This window comes from Aythya fuligula, chromosome 1 (genome assembly GCF_009819795.1).
Source record: "Aythya fuligula isolate bAytFul2 chromosome 1, bAytFul2.pri, whole genome shotgun sequence".
Lineage (NCBI taxonomy): Eukaryota > Metazoa > Chordata > Aves > Anseriformes > Anatidae > Aythya > Aythya fuligula.
Window position 1 is genome coordinate 41,996,026 of NC_045559.1, and position 16,599 is coordinate 42,012,624.

Below are 16,599 nucleotides of genomic sequence, written 5' to 3' on the forward strand. Positions count from 1 at the left end.
ATTACTTAGCAGAACATATGAAAATATTTGATCCCATTAATAATCTAAAACAGTTATCCATGGAATACATTTGGTCTTATTAGCAGCAACATGGTCTTCTTTGTCAGGCAATATAATTCAACACATGCCTCATAACACAGCCACAGAGTACTCATCAAGAAAAAAAGAATCCAAACACTTTGGAAATTACTGATCTGGATATTACCATGAAATAACCAATTCCTTACACATGGCTTCTGGAAACTGTCTGGAGAATACAGTCCAATATTAGGCCTAAAAGAAACCAAGGACTTTGTACAGAGCAGCAAGCAAGCTCTTTGCTTACTTAGTATGTGCAGGTAGGCAGGCAGGCAGTTTCCCTGTGTTTTGTAAGTAGAGTGGATGCAGCAAAGACCTAAATTCAGGTCTTCCTCTCCGCTAGAACTGGGTGAATCCAGGAAGATAAAGCTGAGGGGCAGTTAAGGACTTCAGCTTGAGCAGAACTGGGCTTCACACCATCCTTTTTGACTTCCCCTTCCTCTCTGCATAGTGTAACAGGCAAACAAGGGAGGTGGGACAGAGGTTTACAGATAAACATAACAGCAAGGAGCAGGAACATCTGTACCAGCGTTAGTCTCATCAGCCCAGTGACCCATCAGCCACTGCCTCTCACGCAGCAGTTGTGCCGGAGTGTTAGCTTAACCTCCCCAGGCTTCTCCCCTTCAGATCAATGAGTGCCAGTTCATACACAGACATGGACGATCCATCTTCTGGACTGTGCTGATACTGTAAATAAAAATTGTGTGAAACACTACCTTTCTAGGTTTCCAGCTGACACCACTGGCAGTAACAGTACCCTGCAGCTGCATGCATACTGTATTTTCTTCTCTGCTTGAAAGTCCAGGGCTGCATTTCCCAAACCTTCTCTGATTCCAGCTACAGCTGCAGCTAATTTATTGTTTTTTATCAGTGTTACTATCCTAGATAATTGAACTTCTTATGTGTTTAGGAGCTAATTAAATAATCGCTGGCCTGACAGGCAGAATGTTACAGGGGGATGATCAAGTTTGCCTCCTGACTCTCATTGTGCTTTGTGTTGTGTTTTTTTTTTTTTTTTCATGGAATCTCATGTAATTTACTTCATGTGTCTCCTACCTCTCTTTCCACGCATGTAACTAGGAAAAAAAAATCTCTTTGAGAATTTGAAGAAAACAAGTTTTGTAGGTAGTATGTAACATAGTTATATAATAACAATAGCATTAATACCCTAATTAGGAGTTTTTATAACTAAGTGCTTTTTCAAGGTGAGGTATAAACGTTGATCATGATATCTCAGGAATTGTTTCAGTAAGGAGTTGGTAAGCATTATTCTTATTCTCTGTAGGTAGAAATTGAATGCCACTAATTTGATCTAAGGTTACTTATACTCCATGCAGGGCTGCAGCACTGATTAGTTTTGGTCCTGACACAGCTCCAACCTCAGGAATATCTGCAGGCTCCCACTCAGCAGTAAATTATCACTGAATAGTTTTCTGAGCTTTCACAAAGCTGTTTGTGCAGTATCTTGTGGGGAATCAGTGTAGAAACTATTCCCCACTAGCCACATGCCACCACGCATTCAGATTTTTCACAGAGAACTGAAGTATGAGTGTATCTGAATATGCCTAGGAACAAAACTAAAACTGCAGTACACTTTCACCTTAGAGAAGAACATCATATTGGTTGGTCTCTACTTGTAAGTGAAACTACTGATTTGAAAACTAACCAAAGTTTCCTCCGAAAAACATTAATCCTAGACACCCTCAAATAAGATTTGTGCCAAGGTAAAGAAATGGTACACCATGTGCAAGCACTTCATCGCTCATTCAGGATGGATTAAGATGAAAAGCCTAACTTCTGAATACAGAGCTAGAATCGATCAGTTAGCTGAACTGATGAATTAGCTTTCCTTCACATGCAACTGTCAAGTTTCAACTTTTTTTCAGCACAGAATATTCCTTCCTTATGCTTCAAACATTTTACCATCTTATGTTCTCTCTGTGCAGCTGTAGCTCCACTTTGTGGAAGATGAAGAAAGCAGAGGGTGAGCCAGGTGTATTAACTGCATGAGTATGAAGAGGATTTCTGAAGGTAGCAGATGTATAAGAAATGTGGGTTTTCAGAACCAGCCAGCAAAGATTAGTGAGCAATAAGACCATTTTTTATTCTTTTTCAATTTGAAAGGCACTCAAATATTTCCAAATGCCTTGCTGTATTTCTTCCTTCTACCCAGTTGCAAATATACAAAATCAACTGTAAAATACCACAAGCTAAAAACTGAAGGCAAATATATTTTCTACATATCTAGATATGCAGCCATGGAAACCAAACATCCATTTTTCCTAAGGAAGAATGAAGATTTTTCAGTCTGTTCAGTATCCTGTTCTGATAGACGTTGCTTATTTTATCTCTCAGGAAATTTACCACTTCTGTAGTTAATGCTGGAGCTGAAATGGCATGGTTTGAGTGTTCAGATGCTACAGTTTTGAATGTTCTTAAAGAGATTTAATAATAGCTAAAAATATTTAAATTCTATTTGTGATTTCTTTTAAAAATCTTTAAAACGTTAAAGTCTTTAAAAATGTTATACATACAACAGAAGACTGCCTATCTCTAAGGGCTACTTACTGTGTGCACAAAACTGAAATGGTTTTACAAGGAAAATGATTTGGAATAGCGGTGTTTTGTTTTGTCTTGTTTAAAAAAAAAAAAAAAAAAACTATTACTTTTGGATGCTGCAAAATCTAATTCAATTTGTAATGTGGGTGGGGATTTGTTTCAAGACATATAACTATAGGTATCCACATACAGGTATATACAAGTGCACCTGATGTGTAACTCCCAATATAGACAGCAGAGCTGTGGTCAATACAGACAAAGCAGGTTAGATGGCAATTTCACTCACAGGAGAGGGAGTGTGTATGTTAGGGAGCATCCTCTGTCTCTCTGAGCTCCAGTGACTACCATGGAAGTTTAGGCACCCAGTGCTCATGTAGAGACTGAATGGGCATTTCAATTTAATGTCAGTGTCAAAATAAATCTCTCATAACACATCCAGAGCTACCTTCTAACAAGCTGGCTTATAAAGCATTATTCTGGCACTTAGCTTTGAAGAGATTTTTGAAGCAGTTTACGAACTCTTCTCAACACAAGTCCTACTTGGGGCTTCAGCAGAGCAAGCACACTTAAATGCAAGTTCACGTCGTGTCAGGCCAGGCCAAGAATGGTAAAGCCTTCCTAAGTGCTGGTCACTTCAATTTGATCAAAACTGCAGGCCACATCACACTAATAGGAAGAGAGAGGAGATGGATTATTCTTTTAGTAGGTGAGGGTGCTATCTGAGCTTTGTATTGTAGGACAAATGCCTTTAATGCTCTGTCAGCTGTACTCCAACCAGACCCAGCAATGATGCTTTGAAATGCTCCCTCATGATTCTGTTGTCTCAGTAATTTCATTTCAGGGATGACCTTATCTGAGGAGAGAGGCCTAGGTCTCTAAGTGGAGGAGGAGACGGACGTGTTCTGAAGACTCTTCACAAATAATTTCAGGACTTTCCAGAAAGGCAAACAATCAGGCAAAAAAGTTACAAGATTTTTGACATGACACTGAAAGTGCTAAGAAGTGTACTTCAATTTCTATCGCCTACAGAGCTCTGAAGGCTGCAGGTAGCATCAAGGGCTGCAACAGCAATGTAGCATCCTGCTCCGTCCACTCACCCTGACAAGCACAGGGAGAGCACTGAAAAATCAGCAGTGTCCCAAAGGAGGAATGTAAGAAAGCTGGGTCCTGCCCTGTGCCTCACTAACCTGCATACAACATAGGGAAAGCTCTTGAAGGCCAGTGCAAACAGGCCTGAAGCCTTCCTGCTGAGGACCACACAGGGGGACTGCAGTGGCTCTGTGGGAAACAGAAGGAACCAGGCCACAGGCTCAGGCTGGAACTGTGTCCAAAGACATGTTGTTTACTTTAAAGAAATCCAAGGAGCTAACACTGCTATAAGAGGCTACAGCACACGCTGGACCCAAGGACGCTGTATCCTTGGCCAGCTCAAGAGGGAAGCAAACACCTGGCGCATGAGCAGCAGCCCTTGTTTCAGGAGTAGTGAAAAAAGACACATGCTACTGCTGATGGTTTAGGGCTTTCAGTTCCCACCAGCTCTCCACAGCAGCCATTCACCTGAGGGGAGTTTCCCAAGCAGGCCTCTTCAGAAATCAAAATGTCCTCCTCCTAGCTTTAGCTTAACTCCAGGGAAGCTGACCATGTAAACAGTCTGAGCCTCCAAATGAAAGGAATGCAGAAAGGAATGAAGATGAAGGACTAGAATGTAATTCCTGTAAACAAAACCATCAGCCTCTTTTAAATTAAACACATACCTATCTTCCAACTGCTTCGTATATGCACAGCGGCTCAGTAAATTCGTGGGAAATATGAGAGGCAGAAGTCCAGCACACTAGAAGGCATTGCTTTAAGTTTTACTTAAGGAAATTAAATTTCTGAGAATCTAAAGCCTGTACTGTCATGAGGCTTTGTGGCTACATGACAGAAGTCCCAAAGCTATGAAATACTGAATACATTTGAAAAAAATCCTTAGACTTCACAGTGCAGTCAAGATAAAATTTATCTATTTGATATATGTTCCAAAAAAGTCGTGTTGTGTCATCCCCCTCCAGCCTCCTTTCTAATGTCATGAAAATCAAGAATTCTGCAAGAGAAAATTAAGAATAACTCCAAACACAGAATTTGTGTAAGATATTGTGTATGTAAATGAGATGGTGCAGAAAAAGACAAAGAAAATAATCCTGAATGGTTATGAAACCATTGTCCTCAGTAGGACAATTTCACAAAAACTGTTCTTAAAGTTTAAAAGAAAACTTTAAGGCCCTGTAATCTTCTTCAACTGCCGTATAAGCTATTGTGCAGTATGGAAATGCCACCAGAAGATGTCAGGCACGGACTGTGAATGCCACCATCTCTGCGCAAGGGGTGGCAGGAGGAGAAGCCTGAACAAGCCAAACCGACAGAAATAAACACACTCAACTGAAAATCACTTGACAGGCACAAATGTCATTGCTAATATTGTGTCATTACTTCATCCTTCAGAAAAATGTCAAATTGGGAAAAATAGGACAGAAGAGTTTTTGATGTTGTATTGCAAATTCAAAAGTAAAAATATCTCTCGTCTACTCTTACTAGCTCTTTTATATACTTTGTATATATATTTTTGACTAAGACCAGAAAAATGTTTCAAACCAACATACTTACATGTATGCCTTTGTAAACACATTCATGCACACAGAAATCTACACGCAACTGGGATCAAAGCATGATGTTTGTTTGGTATGTGCTACAACAACTTTCTGAAACTAAAGTTCACATAGTAGACATTGTAAAGTCTGTAATGACTGAATAGGTTTTAAAACAAACATAGAGAGAACTGTGTTTGACTATTGCACTTTTTATTTCTGCATATTCCCTTTTGGTGTGCTCAAGAGAAGATACAGATTACTATGAATAGAACAGAGTTCAGTACATTGTAGACCTAAAGGTTTATGGTATTTAAGACTAGTGCTTACCTACTCTTTGGCTTTTGCTCTTGCTACAAGAGAATTTATTTCAGTAGATTTTATGACGTCTTTTCTATTTCCTTACACTCATCCATAATCTTTACTGAATACTGTGATGACAAATGGAACAATAAAAACCCTATCATGTGGATTTACTTCTGCCCAGTGGCTAGTGCTAGGCAGGTAGCAACTGGTAGTTTATCTGAAAAGATTCAGAGAAAATGTAATGTTTTTGTTGTTGTTTTGTGTTTGTTTGTTTTGTTGGTTTAGTTTTTGTTTTTAATTATTAGTGATCCCACAGAAACGGCAAGAATCACTGGTGCTTTACCAACTTTATCATCCTAAAAATTTGAGATGTGATGTGTGTCTTCAGCTGGCGATCATCTCCACATGGTTCAGGTTCAAATAAATTCAAGAAACAGAGAGAAAAGTTTGCATTTCAAATAAAGAACTAGTGTCCTTTTTCAATGCCCCAGGACAGAAGGGTTTTGCTGTCCCAGCCATCAGCCAAAAATGCAGTGGGGGGTGGGGTACTGAATAGATTTTTGATTCAACTATTCTTTATGAATGTAGATCTGAAGAATTCTATCTCCAGCATTAAAAATACAATTAAAGCCACGTCTACAGCAGGAAAGTAATTTACTGTCTCTAAAATGTTCACAGCATTAGCAGTAAGCAACATTTACTGTTGAGCAATCAATTATGAATTTACAAATGTATGCTAATTCAAGCATCTTGCAAATTGATGGGTAACTTTAAAGGCTAGAGCAGATGCAGCTCTAATACTGCAGCTTCATTAATCTGTTAGTTTCCTGCAACTATACATGTAACTTTGGTACTTTCTGTCCATATTTCACAGAAGTTGATCACCCTTATATTGGGATTTTTTTCCTTGTCATTTTGTTTCAATTGAGTAAAATTAGGATAAACTTCACATAACTTGAGTTTGACTCAATCACACACCCATATCTACACCATGCCAAACCAGCCTTGAATTACTTAAAACCTCTACTCGTCTACTGACCTGGAGTACTGGAATTTTTAATGGAGCTAATAAACTAACACTGCAGGTCAAGAGAAGAATGTTGAAAATGGGAGACAGTAAACAGACTGGCCAAGAGACGTGACTTCATCAAAACTCTGGCTCTTGTGGAATTTAAAGGCTCAGAGAGCAGCACTTTGTGTCATTGTACACCTTCAGGGCTCTGCTTATAAGCAGTAGGTAAAACCATTGAACTTTATTTTATGGAATATACTCCATAAAACTGAATTACATTAAAGCGTTCTGTATGAGAGGGAAGGCAGACTGAATTTTTATTCCCCTTTGAATTAAATTGGCATGTGACTCATCATCTGGGCAAAACAATGTAAGCCCCACCTCTTCCTTATGAGAAAAATTTCCAATGTCCTTTAATTAAAAAGCAGTCTTCTACCTTTTCATGAAGGCAGTAGGCTCCTTTGAGTTTTCTTCTGTTGTTTTGTTTTGCTATTCTCTCTTTTTACATAGCCTTTGTAGTTCTGTATGTCTGATGTTAAAATTAGAGTAGCTCTTACACCTGAAAAAATACAGATGAGATACAGGACACATGTTCCTAAACAGCAATACCAACAGACATTACAATATATGCGATACAAAAGGAAGTAATACTTAGCTTTCCTAGACCTACGGACACCACATAGAAGTTTTCTTTCAGGATATTTTGGCTTCTTCAGGCCTTGTTAAATGATCTGGCCTCCAGCTAAAGAAGTCTTTCTTTGCCATTTCAGAACAACAGCTCAAATGGGAAACATCAATACAAATAGAGCTGGGCATTTGGATCTCATCAAGTGTTTTGGTCTCTTACCTTGTAAAGTCCTTCACAAGTCCTTCACACTCAGTAAACAGCTCCCTTTTTATCTTACCTTGTACCAAGGGCAGTCAGTTTTTTGTTGAATCCCTTTTCCCTTACTTAGGGACAGGGCTTCTAATACACAACCCCATTTAGATACATCCCTTTCAGCCCCAGAGGAGTTGGAAGTGTGGGACCTTTGAATGTGGGCAGCAGTTTGCCACAAGTTTTCTTCTTTCCCCTTGTCCAGGCCTCTGTTCTGACTCATTCAGGAAGTTCTCAGCCTGCTTGTTTGTATCTTTCTGAAAAAGAGCATTGCTGAAATGGCTTGTGATTTCATTCCCAAGCAGGCTGCTTCCCGTACTATAATTCTTTGATCCTAGCCTTTCCAGAAGGCCTTTTTCATAAAATTATCAGCACGTGTCACCCAGCAGTACTTCTACCTTGAGTAAGGTGCCAAGAACCTTGGCAGCCTCAGCCCTCATGCAACCCTACCCAAGCTGGTCTGGAAGAGCATGCAGGCAAGGTCTCTAAGAAGCAGCTGACTCCAGCAAACGGCCGATCAAAAGGGCTTGAGCGAGATATCTAAGTATTTCTGTCTAAAGAGTAACTAGGCTATTGAAAGCAAAAATGCTGATAGAGGATGGAATTCATATCACCAGTTGCACATAAGCTAGTGTGTATATATTCCAGTAATAGACTGGACAGAGATTTCCTAGCAGCAAGTCAAAGAGCAAGGGAGAGAGGGTTATTAGAAAGGGACTATTATTAATTGTGCAAAGAGGTCAGTGTTTCAACCAGAGTTTGAGTGATTTAGACAGCCTGTGGTCAAGCAAGCAATGGGGTTTCTTTCTCCCCCACTCCTTAGCACTGTATCAAGCCTGATCCCTCCTGAGGGCTGGCGTCCTTCTCCAGTCATCATGCTGCAGAAGTAGATTTCATAAACAACTTAATACCAGTGGTTTCCCAACTATGGGCCACAAATCACATGCCCTTGATCTACAGAAAGCTGGCTAGCTCTGTCAAGCTGACTTTACTCATTTCTCTTAGGAAGAGAAAAAACAAATGAGAAAAAAATGTAATAAAGAAAAAAAATGGATTGCACAGTTATATCTGTATTATATTAACACAAAAGGAAATAAAACGTTATAGAGACGAGCTAGAAACACAGATGTTTTCCTACTGCTGCTTTTCCATGTAGGCATTTTTTGTAATTGCTACAGAACTAGAAATACAACCCTGAACAGATCCTCTCCTTAACATGAGTGTACTTGGGAGGAAATTTGGGAATTAGTTTTTGTTCTTGTACAATGAAATTACTTGTGGTAAGACTAACCTTGTCCTGCCTCTCTGGCACACAGCTCTCACAAGAGGACTCCATGGTGACAAGGGAAAGTACATGGAGAATAATTAATCTTGTATTGCATTTGGTTTTAATTCCTAATTTAGGAATGTATTAAAAACTGATTTCAGAATGGCTATCCTAAATTCTGGGCATGCTTTCCAAAATACCCAACTCTCCAATAACACTAAAACCCATTAAATCACAGTCTTAGCAATGATCAACAAATCCACCTCTCTCCTTCTCACAAATGACAATTTCAAATGTTTTTCCTACCATTTACCCTAATTGGAAGAAAGGGAAAGGAATAAGAAGTGTTTACAGTGTCTAGATAGCTAAAACATTTGTTCTCTTGAATACTAAACATGAATTATAAAATAAAAATCCAGAGCTGAGAAGATCTTGTGGAAAACCTTAAGGCAGATCTTCCCCCTCTATCAATCAAACAAAAACCCCTCTAAAATCTGAATCTTCCTTCAGCAGAGGAGAGAGATACAAACAGTAAACTCAGCTTCCTTCAGATGTACTTGGCCCTATGAGACCATGGAATTTCTCCTTCCTTTTAAAAGATCACTTCAAAGGCCCAGACACCGCCCAGTTTTTAAGCATGTAGAAAACACTTCATGCTAATATCATCCTGTGCTATTCTTTAGTTTCCCTCACAGACTGGATAACCCTACTCTCCCTTTGGCTGTGATTCAAAGGAGCAGATTGTTAATGCTGGTGTATACAGTTTGCAGGGCTCTGTCCTTACTGCTGCTACCTGTTGTCAAATTCCCCTCTTCACTTAGTGCAGAAACAACAATATCTCAGCCACTCCATTCTTTCTTCATGAACTGTCTTTTATATTTGGGCTGGTTCTTGCAGAATTGGAAACTTCCAGATGTCTCTGCATCTCCACCAAATTTGCTGTCAGCAAGCATCAGAGACTCAGCCACATGTTAATTTAAAAACAAACAAACAAACAAACAAACAAACAAAAAACTAACAATATACCAAAGAGCACCCACATTCACAGATGTTGCTCAGAATCTGCTATTGCTTCTGCTGAGCCACCTTCACTACCTGTGGATACTTTCTCATTTCTCCTTTTATTGCATATCAAGATTTTTAAAATTACATCTCTCAAACACACCTTCAAAATGTATCTGAAAATACATAACATATTCAAGCCATGCACTGCATCATTTATCAAGGACCTTATAGGATTAGTAACAGCATATAGATTTTTTATCAGGTGCAAACTGACTAAAGCTGTAGCCTTAAAAGATTACATGCCTGAAAAGGAAGAACCTTCCGGCTCTTACCTTTCACAGCCCATAGTCTGGATGCCTTTCTAAGTTGACTGGATGCCTTTCTGGTTGACTGGTATTATTTTGCTGAGTGCTGGGACAGGCTGTCTGCTGGCAAAAGGACCACAGCCACCCTCCCCTCACATTTGACGTACTTTGCCCGTTTGCTTTAAAACCTCTGCCATATTCAGTTTTTACACTCTGCCCCCTCTGCTCCCCCCCCCCTCCTTGTCTGTTCCTCTCTGCTTCCTCTGCATCCCAGCGCTATTGTTCTATACTGTACTGAAAAGGGAATACAAAAACCTGCATGCATGAGGACTTATTTTTAAATAAGAAATAGTAAATAATATTTTCCGCAGGTCCAGCACAGCCTTGCTTCTGGGCTAACTATCTCCATGCCAACATACCAAGCAAATAGCATTGTCTTTCCCCTCCCAAGCCAAACACGGTCACCTCACACAAATGCACTTCTTGCGGGCGTGCTTAAAAGCTCCTCAGTCCCTACCTGCTCTCCAGCCTGACCTTTGCTCTAGCTGCCATCCCCAGCTGACACACCCAAATTTCTGTGACTTACAAACAAAAAAGACCTGCAGCAGAACTCCAGTGAAGTCAAGCAGCACAGAAAGTGTAGTTAGACAAAGGATAAAAGACTATATACAACACCCAGCCTTTCCCCTGACTGTATGACACTGGGTTTGAAGCAAGGGCTTGCTCTGCCTGACCTTGCGCTTCCCATCCTAGGCCTGTGACAGAGTAGCCACGTTAGCAAGAAAAGCCATCCACTTGCTTAATTTGAACATGGGTTGCTATCTTGGCCACCAGCACAGGATAATGTAAACTACATCCAAAGCTCCCTTTGTTCTGTGGATTTAAGTCACATTTAACTCTAACACAAAGACAAGCCTTCCAAAACTTTCTCCTACACGTGCATTTAGTCTCCTCATGTCACAAAGCAGAACATGGATTGCTAAAAACTCACACTAAATAAAACCTTTTTCTTTTCTCCTTTGGAAAAAGGCCTAATATTTAGTTACATTCTGTGCTCATTAGGATATTTTTTATAGAGATCTGGTTTCTTAAGCACTGAAAAAGATTCCTCAGAATGTCATTTTATCTCTTCTTGAAAGTGCCAAGAATGTCTAACAAGCTAAATAATGTAACATTATGCAGGGGACAGAACAGGGAAAAAAAGTTCTGTCCATGATTTCAAATTAGGATGCTTTATACAAAATGGTTTAATTATTACTTTTCGTAAGAGGTGATTAAACTTCATTAAAATCCAAAGCATCACTTGCCAAGATCTCAGAACGGTTTATTATTTTAATTTTCACATAATTACGAGGAAAAATATGTTTTGCTTCGGTCTCTTTGGTGAGGAGATATGGCACTTTGCCATATTACAAGGAGGAAAATTCTCTGTAGTGCCAACGCCTAGTAAACTGCATCCTGAGTCTCAGTGCCTCAATGCTGAACAAGTCAGCTGAGAAATCAATAGGTGACTTGCTTTAAAACCTTCCTGTTTCTTCATATCAGAACACGCTGTTATTTGCAAAAGAGCAGTGGGAAAAGCAGGCAAAACTTTCAGAGGAAGAACAGAGGAGGAACATGACATTTTGCCAGTTTGCAAATAAATGGAAGCTGATTCATCCTGTCCGGTAGGTTTTCATATCAGCACTCAGTTAATGGTATTGCCCTGAAATATGTTGGTTCAGCTGTCTAGTCACAGAAGCTTAGCACTGTATAGTCTAGTGCATAGCCCAGGAGAGGAAAAAATCAAATCAAATAAAAACCCACCATAGTGCTTACCTGTAACTTGTCCCCTGCATTCGGATGCTTACCCTCCATAATCACATAGGCCAGAAAAGATTGCTAATAGATTCCAATACTGAGTGTTTCAAGGGATTGACATGGGCATTTCCTGAGTTAAATGTTTTTGCCCCCATGGCATAAAAAATCCAGCAAAATGTACAGAATACTCCAACTTCAGAGGAAAACGGTAATCTGCTGGGATAACTTCCCTTAGCGTTAGAATGTAAACTGAACTGTATTTCAGCTTCAGCACTAAAAGTCTCAGGTGGTGTCATAAGGAGATAAAAGATAACAGAAGAAAATGAAACTACAAAAATGCACAATTACACTCCTACTTTGGAATCCTCAAGTAGCTAAATGAGATCTACTTGTCTTTAATTGTGAAAATAAAAATACATTGAAAATCCAAGGATACGGAAGTGTAACACCTAAAAGGCTTGTGTCTTTATTTACCTACAGAACAGATGAAAGCTCCAAAGCAGAACACGTGAGAAGTCTGCATCTTTGTTTACCTACAGAACAGAAAGACCAAAGACATGAGACCAACAAAGACAGTGATGGGTCTAGAGGGGAAGATGTACAAGGAATGGCTGAGGTCCCTTGGTTTGTTCAGCCCAGAGCTGGGCAGGCTGAGGGGAGGCCTCGTGGTGGCCTGCAGCTCCCTCATGAGGGGAATGGAGGGGCAGGCACTGAGCTCTGCTCTCTGGGGCCTGGTGTGGAACACACTCCCACAGAAGACATCTGGTGCACTTCCATCTGCTCTCGACTGTCTCAGCTGAAGTATTAGCAGCTTTCAGGAAGCCTCATAAACTCAATGGGCAGGTTATAAAATAAAACGGACGTGAGTACTAAGTAGACAGCTTCTCAGAGTAGACTGCTTACAGCTGCTTAAAAGGAATCTGAATAAAGAACACGCTTACAGAGCTGTACCAGACTCTTTATTCAAAAGAAGAAATATCCTTCTCGAGGTCCTTACCAGTTCTGGGCTTCTACAGTCAACAGCACCCCATGTCTTTCTCCTGCTGCTATGTAGATCAGACAAAAATATACATATAAAAACTCAGTAAAATGGATGAACAAGCCAAATAGTTTATTGAACTTCCTAAATATTAAATAAAGTCAGAAAAGGGAAATAAGGTTTCTTTACCTTGTTTTTAAGTAGTCTTAGTTTTTACTTACAATACAGTTAATAATCATTGCAGTTCTTACAGGAACTTGATTTCAAGCCATCAATTTTTGCATTGAAACATTTAGTACTAAAAAATGATTAACCATCACACCAGCAGTTATCTGCTAATTCTATTGAGCATTTCCTCTAAGAAAACTTTTCAAATAGGTACAGCTGTTTAAATGGATGTACTTCAGGAAGCACCTAAATACAGTTTTTCTGTTACATAAAATGTGATTTTAACTCTGTAAACACAGAACTACAATCCATATATTTTCAATTATGCCATTTGTTTTTAAAAATCCTATAAGCAGAACAACGTTAGAAGAGGCATAGTGAATTATATTAAAATGTACTAAATGACTGAATTATACTGAGTGCTTTTTAAAAGTTTTTTTTTAATTATTATTTTGTTCTGTAACAAGCACTAGTAGCTGGTATAATGCAAAGGCAGCTGTCTTTTGTTTTTCACAAATCTCTCAGCAGTTACAGGACAAGACTTTGTTCTATTTAAATTTGCAGGATGCAGCGAAAAGGGCTTTCAGATACAAGCAAATCAGAAGTTCTCCATGAGGCCCTGGTGCTTTAGCAAGGGGCTCCCACCATATCCTAAGAATTAGCTGTACCATGGTTTTGCTAGAAATCTAAATACCTGCCCTACACATCCCTAAAAACATCAGACACACTAACTGATAATACTGTAGTACCACATTACTTGGAAAGCAATGCCCAAAATTGCTGCCTGCTCATCTACAGCCTAGGATGGTCTAGGAAAGACATGATCAAAGCTGTGATTTTAAATAGTAATTTGTATTTCTTGAAGGACTGAGAGTTTTATTCATTTCACTTTGAAGCATTTGTGTACAGACAAGAACATGAATGGCTGGAAATCATGTTTTCTCTTAATGATACTGGACTGTAGCAATAACATTTGTAGATCTTTACGAAGATCGGTTTGTCATCCGTTCAATATTGAAAAGTATATGAAAAAATGTTGGAGAAAACCTAGGTCTTCATTTTCACATACCTGTTCCTCTCCCTAGTATTCAGTCCAGCATAGTCTTACTTTTTCTCCTAATTTTCTTCCTTCTTTTAACTATCTTTGTAAATCCTATAATCTGGAGAATGAGAATTGAAAATGGTCAGTCTTTTTTAAAATGTTACTGCTTTATACAAAGCCAGAGTGCCACTATAACATGGTTTTGTAAGTGGTATTTTATTACAAACTATAATGAAAAGAAGCAGTTAAATGGGTAGAAGGAGTGATTCAGTTGGGAACAATTAGCATTTTCTAAATAATTGCTTCACAGAGAAATATGAGAGTTATTTCTAGACAGTCTCAACTTGCAAAGCCTCAGTGGTTTTATTGTCCCCACCCATTAAATATATTTGGTAGCTGGCTGTAACTACACTTACACTGTTGCAATCAAAATTTTAAACTCTCTAAAATGCATCATTGTTATAACGAGCCTTCAGGCAAATGCAGAGATTAACATTTCTAAGGGAGAGAGAAAAAAAGATTTCATTCCACAGGCTCTTGCTCTACAAAACCTGATTTCCAGAGATAAATACTAATGGAGCTTGTGTCAAGATGCCAATTATCAAGCTGGACTTTTCTCAAATATAATCTTGTGCAAGAGAAAGAAAAAAAAATAATAAAAAAATAAACTGTTTTTCTTTAAAATTATGCTTAGGGATTTTAAAAGATACCTTGGTACAAAGAAGAGTTGATACCGCTTTGTTGCATGAGATTGTGCAATAGGTTGTTGAATGTGCCTGTAATATCTAAATATCTTCAGGTTATTTCATTAAAGGAAACTGATAAAATTGTTCGAGTTCCCATCATAAGAGACTAAGCAGAGATTAACTTTTCATTTTTGCTGTCACTACATTATAAATGTGGTCTTTTACTATTTCAGAAAGCATGGACATTTTTGAATCATAACATGAAGTTAACAATGAGCAGATCAATTATAGAACCTCTTCATCTTCAACCTGTTCATCTGTTTACTGGGAAAAAAGGCACATAATTACCTCCAATATAGGTACTTTTTCATTACTTCCCTTTTAATTCCAGTTCTCAAAACAGATTGATACTCATATTAGTAAAAGATGAAAGCTGTAACTATAGGTTACAATCTGTAATAGAGCTTTATCATGTAACAAATACCTAAAAGTCAAAGATGTTAAAGACTTCTAAGAAGGAAACTTTTAATTCAAAGATTCTGTCTTACCAAACTATTACTAACCTAACTCCTAACTATTACCAAAGTTTACCTTTTAATCACTCAAGGATTAATGTTAAAGAAATGTTTCTGAAGAAAGTCTAAAATAAAATGGAAAAAGCAAGAGAATCTCACTTTTCCTATGCCATCAGCAACATCAACTACAATTCAGTTACAAGTCACTAACCATGTTTTGCACAAAGGGCTGAACTAGCAGAAAATGCAGTCAGTCATTTCTAGCACTCAGCAGTAATTCCTCAATGTATCAAGGTACTTGCAGGATTATGCTGTGCAGAGACAATATCAATGCCCACCAACATAGCCACTCAGAAACACTGCTGATTTTCATCTTCAGCAAAATTTTCTTCTGCGAAGGAAAAAATACTTACAGAATTCCTTTGATACTTAACCCTCAATTCTGCTCCAAGAACTTTTCCAATTAAACTTCTAGTGTTTGTGAAAAGAAGGACTGGAGTTTTCGTTTTTCTCAAGGCAAACACCCTCATAAGACTATAAAATGAGTTGTGTTTAAAAGTGTTAAGATTTAAGAGTCTTCTCTGAAGGCAGCAACTTTTGCTTAAAAAAAAAAAAAAAAAAAAAGGCCTAGAAGACTTGACATTGCCTAAAAAAATTAAGTGCTATACTTTTACATGGTATAAGTCTACCCATTTCCTAACTGTGCCTGCTGATTAATGTTATTTCAAACTTCTAGTGAATCTAGAAACTTTCAGTCAATTATGCTTATATAGAAAACCCTGTTGAGATATTACCAAGAGACTATGCATACCTTCCTGCTCTAGTAATGCTAAGTAAAATGTAAGCATCAGTTTCCATATTTCAAAGGCTGTCGGCTGCTAGAGTGGAAGCTCTCAGCTTCAAATGTGTCAGTGCAGGTGAAAAAACCACTAGACCTCCATACAGAACTGCCACTATTTCAGACTACTATGTATACACAAGAATATCCCTCTTGTCAATTCCTGCCCAAATGCTTTCCATATCTGGTGACAAATCCAGTTAGAATTTTAGTCAGACAACGTTAATTCTCCTGTGAACACAATAAATACTCAGCCTGGATTAAAAAGAATTTTGTTTTATTTGGACAAAGGCACACAGTCTTTATCGTTAGATTAAACGTGTTTCTTTTACCTGCAATAGTAAATCTCAACATCAAATTTAATCTGATACCACAGATAATACTACAACTAGGCGGTGTTCAAAACTAAAATGGGTATTTAGTTATTTGTAGTTTAATGATGTTTCATCTTTTTTAATGCATAAAATTGATATTTTAAAAAATGACTCCTCATGAGATTATTTTCAGAGGTAAACTCAAATATCACAACTTTTGCAAA